The sequence below is a fragment of the Myotis davidii genome, unplaced genomic scaffold (genome assembly GCF_000327345.1).
Source record: "Myotis davidii unplaced genomic scaffold, ASM32734v1 scaffold370, whole genome shotgun sequence".
NCBI classification, from domain to species: domain Eukaryota; kingdom Metazoa; phylum Chordata; class Mammalia; order Chiroptera; family Vespertilionidae; genus Myotis; species Myotis davidii.
Window position 1 is genome coordinate 5587448 of NW_006288615.1, and position 6214 is coordinate 5593661.

At 47.7% G+C, this 6214-nt stretch overlaps 1 protein-coding gene across 1 annotated transcript in view; it reads right to left on the reverse strand.

Moving 5' to 3' along the window:
* Positions 1–6214, reverse strand: part of ASB18 (ankyrin repeat and SOCS box containing 18) — a 43841-nt gene that overhangs the window by 23158 nt on the left and 14469 nt on the right. The gene's annotated exons all lie outside the window — the stretch shown is intronic.

Genomic DNA, 6214 nt, shown 5'->3' on the forward strand with positions numbered 1-6214 from the left:
GGTGATCACAACATGAGGGACTGTATTTAAAGGGCCGGAAGGTTGAGAACCACTGGGCTACCACGTTCTGATTTCTCTCACAGTAGTTTAGTTTAGTTTTGTCTTTTTTAGAACTTTCTACTCTTTTTACCTGGCCTCTTTCGTTTAACATAATGTCTGACATCCACCCATCCATATAGTTGCATACAAGAGTAACCCATTATTTTTTATTTCTGGGTATATTTAATTGTATGGATATACACAATTTTAACATTCACTCTCCTAATGATATTGGTGGACATTTGGGTATTTCCATTTTGGCTATAATGAATAAAGCTACTATGGGAAAACATTTTTGAATAAGTCTATGGACATATGTTTCTCTAGAAGTGAAATTGCTGGTAGGTGTATATTTAACTTTAAAAGAATCTGCCAAACAGGCTTCCAAAGTGATGGCATCATTGTATATTGCCGGCAACAAGGTGGGAGGGCTCCAGGCGCTCCACATCTGGGCCAGCGTTGGCCGTTGTCATCCTTTCTGACTTTGGTCATGCTAACAGGTGTGAAATGGTGAATATTTCTTTGTGGTTTTAATTTGCATTTCTCTCATGACTAATGATGTGGAGCACCTTCTCATTTGCTTATTGGCCATTTGTCTGTTTCCTGGCCTGTCTGAGGCTTTCGCCCGGAGGGTGAAGGTTGGATTTGGCCTGGAATACTTCTTTTAATTCCTGACCTGAGTGGTGGGAGACCTGAGTGGTGGGAGTTCAAATGGGACTTGGCAAGTGAACAGAAAGCTGAGCAATCTGCCTGAGATGCTAAGAAGGGGCAGCGAAGGGGCAAAGCCAGTGATTGGCAGTGTTTGGGAGGCGGTGATTGGGGCCGAGCAGAGCTACTTCCTGACTATACACAGCTTTAGGAAAACGTTAGATTCACAAAGGAGAGGCCATCTTTCAGCACTCATCTCTCCAACGACACTGGGCTTTTGAGTCTGGCTCTGACTATTTTCATGGTGTACCGCCTTACTGAAAAAATAGGGGCCCTCCATGAACCTCAGTTTTCTAGTCTGTAAACTGGGCATAACCGCGCCTTGCTGGCCTGCTGATACTTTTTAATATTGCTTAACTCAAGTAATCCACTCCTTCCCCTTTCATAAGTAAGAAAGCTATAATTATTCCTATTTTATAGATGAAGGAAACTGAGGTTCAAAGAAGATGAATGACATCAAAGGATTTTTGGGTTATTTATCAATCCGGTGAGCCTGGCGCCTCAGGCAGGTAAACTTCCTGCTCTCAGGGAGATGCTGGGTTGCGGCTGTGGTGGGGACTCTGAGTAGCTCCTTCCCCTGGACCTATTCCTCCCTTGACTTTCTTGCGAAGGAAAAGCACTACTTCCTTCCTCTCTGCCCAGATCTCAGCCTGCCAGGTCAGAACTGGAAAAGAATTGCCCCATGACTTTCTTCAATGATCCCCCCCTTTCCTCTCAGGATAGCTGCTTTCACAGGCCCAACAGCGGCTCATGAATGGTTTTTCATTCAGTTGAATTGACACAGCTGGGGCAGAAAAAGTGTTCTTCATACTCGTCTGTTCGTGGGGGAAGCAAGCCCACCCCACTTCGGCTTAACTCAAGACAGCGTTAGGCGAGAAGAAGAATCGGCGCTCTGCTAATTCTTTCCTCATTTTAATCATCTCAGAATGTGAACTAGGGTCAAGGAGAGGAACCAGGTAATAAATAGGGCGAGGCCGGCATGCCGGCTACTAAGGTGAGCAGTAACTTTACTGGAACTTTTTTCTTTCTGGGGAAATCTCTTCAAAAGGCTCCTAGATTAAAGCTCCAATCTCCCTTTTTGTGTGTTGAATTCTGAATTCAGAAGCTTGCTGGTTGGAAGGAAGCACAGACAATTTTTTTTTAAGTCCCAGGAACTCAGAGACTCAAAGGTTTGAAAGTCCTGCACCCACGGTGAATTGCCGGCTGAAAGGGGCCGGAGCAGAGCCGGGCCCCGAGGTGTGGAGACCATTGTCATCAAGAGTAAGAGAATGAAATGGCTCTGTATGTAGGTCAATGACCCCCTCTCTACTGAAAGGTAAAAAAAAATTAAGGATGACCTACAATCTACCATGTAGAAAGTAGCTCTTTCTTGTCAAGGTGATAATGTTTATACCACGTGAAGCCAGGCCTCCCCGGACTCTGACTTTGGGGGACTCTCGAAGCTGAAAAGCGCTGGTCAAAACCTCAAGCCCTTTCTGACATCTATTAACTTTTTATTCTTCAAAGCAGTTGGCGGTATCGTTGGAGGCGTGGCCATGGAATCGGGAAGCATTTTCATTCTAATCAGTGAGATGGAAGGATTCTGCCTGAACTTCTGGTGTGTTCGTCACTTACCTTAATCTTTTCCCCAATAACCAGGATTTAAATGAGCCAAGGCTGTCAAAGTAAATGGATAGATTCACAGAGAGGGACCACAGACACAGAAGAGAAAATGAGAAGAAAAAGAAGAAAGAGGGGGAGGAGGAGGAAGACAAAAGAAAAGCCATTTCCCAGAGCCCCGTTTCAATACAAAGACACTTCAAAAGTCCTTATTAAACAGTGTCCCAGACCTGTGTGATTTTTGGAAATCCAACCGAAGCTAGGAAATTAGCCTCTTGCATAGTATATGAGCCCAGTAGCTGTCATGGTCTATGTAAACCTCAGCCCTTACGATGCCCAAATGTACTGACCTGCATTAGGGACATTGTCAGGATTCACGCTACGTATGCTTCGAATCTGTGTTGCATTTTCATTTCTTAATAAAAAGCCATATTTTCCCAATACGATCTAAGTGGGAGGTTGGCGCTCCAGGCGTGAAGCCAACTTGATTTTTAAAACTCTCTTTATTTTTAAATTATTTTAGATATACAGAAGAGTTGCAAAGCTAATACGAACAGTTCCCAAATACTATTCACCCAGCTTCCCCTAAAGTGAACCTCTTATAATATGGTACATTTGTCAAAATTAAGAACTTAACATTGGTTCAGTTCCAGGAACTGAACTGACGTCAAGATTCCCTACAGCGCCAGTAGTCAATACCACGTGGTACTGTGTCACAACAGACAAATACGTCGGTGAAACAGAACAGAACGAGGGAGGAATGGCGCTGCCATGGAGCCCTGGTGAGCTGGCATGTATCCACACGGGCCATGCAAACAGAGGCTTGAACCACTGCTGATCTGTGTCCTGGCAGAAAACCCATGATCCTCCTGGGTGGGAGGCAAGGAGCTGCTCAGGGGCCGAAGGCCACTCGCCTCCCTGTGTCTCCTGGGAGGCGTTCCGGAGACAGTTTCTCATCGCCTCCTGGGTTCTCATGAGGTTTGAGACTTCTTGCCTTGCCCCGCTCAGAATACAGCTGCAGACTATAAAACTGCTCAGCTGAAGTCTAGATTTGGCTGCTTAGCAACGGGGTCACTACGACTCATATTGTCACCAACTGGTCCCTTTTGTTTAGGTGTGGTCCTTTGTGGTGTGTGGGGCAGGGACCGTGAGGAATTGGCACCTTTGCCTATTCTCCTCTTCACTGTTTATGGAGGAGATAAATGGTCTGCATCAAACTCGGGACTTTATCTGTTGAACCGGTCAGACCTTGCCCTGTCTTGTGTGTACTTGACAAGAGTCCAGAAATAAACCCACACATACGTAGTCAGTTGATTTCCAACAAAGGTGCAAAGTCAATTTAGTGGAGAAAGGAAAGGCTTTTTGACAAATGGTGCAGGAACCATTGGATATCCACATGCAAAAAAGCAAAAAACAAACCAAACTTCAATCCAGCAATCTATACCTCACACCATATTCAGAAATTAACTCAAATTGGCTCATAGACTTAAACGTAAAATATAAAATTATTAAATTTACTGAGGAAAATGTAGAAGGACATCTTTGTGGCCATGCATTAGGCAAAGGTTTTTCTAGATAAGATAGCCCTGCACAAATCCTAAAACAAAAAAATTGATAAGCTGGATCCCACCAACATTAAAACTTCTGTTCTTTAAAAGACACTTTTAAGAGAAGAAAATAGAATCCAGAGATGGACAGGCTATATTTATAAATTGCATGCCTGACAGGGGACTTGCATCCAGGGAATTTAAAGAAATCTCAACATTTAAGAATAAACAGCCCATTTTTTAAAATGGGTACAAGAGCCCTGGCCAGTGTTCTCAGTGGTTAGAACACCAGCCCGAGCATGGAAGGGTCATGGGTTTGACTCCTGGTCAAGGGCACATACCTGGGTTGCAGGTTTGATCCCAACCCCAGTGAGGGCACCTGCAGGAGGCAATCAATTGATACGTCTCTCTCACATCAGTGCTTCTCTCTCTCTTTCTCTCCCACCCCTTTCCCTCCCTTTCACTCTCTCTAAAAATCAATGGAAAAAATATCCTTGGGTAAGAGTACAAATAAATAAATAAATAAATAAAACGGGCACAATATTTGAAAAGGCACGTGGTCACCACAGAGGGCGTCTGGGTGGCAAATAAGCACATGCGAAGATGCTCAGCGTCCGTTGTCATTAGGGGAGTGCCAGGCACAACCGCACACGGATGGAGGGCCTACATTAAAGAGCGACCCTACCAAGGACTGCGAGGGTGTGAAGCAACTAGCCCGCATACACTGCTGGTGGGCCGCACAATGGCACGGCCACTGTGGAAACCAGTTCGGCAGGTTTATAAAAGGTTATCTTTCAATCACATCATATGACCCCGGCGTTCTAAGCCTAGGTACTTGCCCAGGAAAAAGGAAAGCATATACCCGTACAAAGCCTGGCACGCAGATGGTCATAGCAGCTTTATTCATAACAGCCTGAAGCTGGAAACAATTCAGTGCCTTTCAACACACGAATGGAGAAACACACCATGGAATACCACTCAGCAACGACGGCGAGTGAGTTATGGACACACACAGCAATATGATGCATCTCAAAGTGACTGTGATGAGTGAACGAAGCCAGACCAAAAAGAGTACATTCCACTTATATAGAATTCCAGCAGATTCAGACTGAACTACGGTGACAAAAAGCAGATCAGTGGGATAATGGAGGAGGGGGGTGGGGACATAATAATGGGGCCAGGGAACCTTTTGACCGGGATGGGTGTGGTCAGTCTGGATAATAGGGATGGTTTCATGAACACACAGACGTCTGTCTAAATTTATCAGATTGCACACTTCAAACACAGGCAGCTTATTGTATGCAGTTACACCTCCGTAAAGCGGGTCCTAAAAAGTGCATTGGAAGAACGCTGCTTCCTTCCGCCACTCTCCAGGCCCCTGGTGGCCTGTTGCCTTGCTGAGCTCCCTCCCCTCCCCCTGAACTCAGGTGACATGAGCAGGTGGGGCCCCGCCTTGGTGACCCAGAGCCCAGTAGTAGGGCCTGCTGCACTTCATATGGTGATTTTACTTGATCCTCACCACAGAGACAGAGGCCAAGAAATGACAACCCCCAGGGCAGGGGCTGGAACATTGTGACTAAAAGAAATGTCAAGATGACGCACTGCAAGCCGAGAAACCGAACATGAATCCTGTGCAATGACATGGTGGCTCACAGCTTCTCCCGGGCCTACCGGACCCCGTGGGCACAGACTCTGCAAGGACAAACACGGGCTTGGACGCGGCAGCTGTAGAACCTCCCGAACCCCAACACCTGGGCGGGCGGTGGGCTGGGACCGCTGCTCCCCGAAAAATGCCAGGCCCAGCTCGGCTTCCTAGAGGAACTGCGGAGCCCCGCCCGAGGAGCTAGCCATTTATGTCACACTGTGACAATTATTCTGCATAAAATTATCATTAAAAACTCTAATTTTTCAGCTCCCAACCCCGCCAGTGGCCTTTTAGCATTCTTCAGCACTGCGTCTGAGGGCCGTGATCACCCCGCTCATTACTCGGTGTGGCGCCTCCCCCCTCGCGCTCGCAATCAAGGCTAATTACACCCGCGCGCGGGGGCAGGGCCGAGCGGGGTCCAGGGGCCGGGAGTGGGGGCGGGGTCGGAGTCCCGAGTCCGGGGGTCCGGGTCCGGGTGTGGCCTGGGGTGGAGCGGGCGGTGTGGCCTCTGTGGGTTCTGATGGTCAGAGAGGGGCCGCGCAGGCCAAGGCTGGGTTCGGGGCTTGGGTGAGGTCAGGGCGCGGGAGGTGTCAGGGGTCCCAGTCCAGGCCCAGGCGGCACCAAGGTCCGGGGACGGGGCGGTGCCTCTGGGTCCTGGGGGCGTGGCGTGGATGGG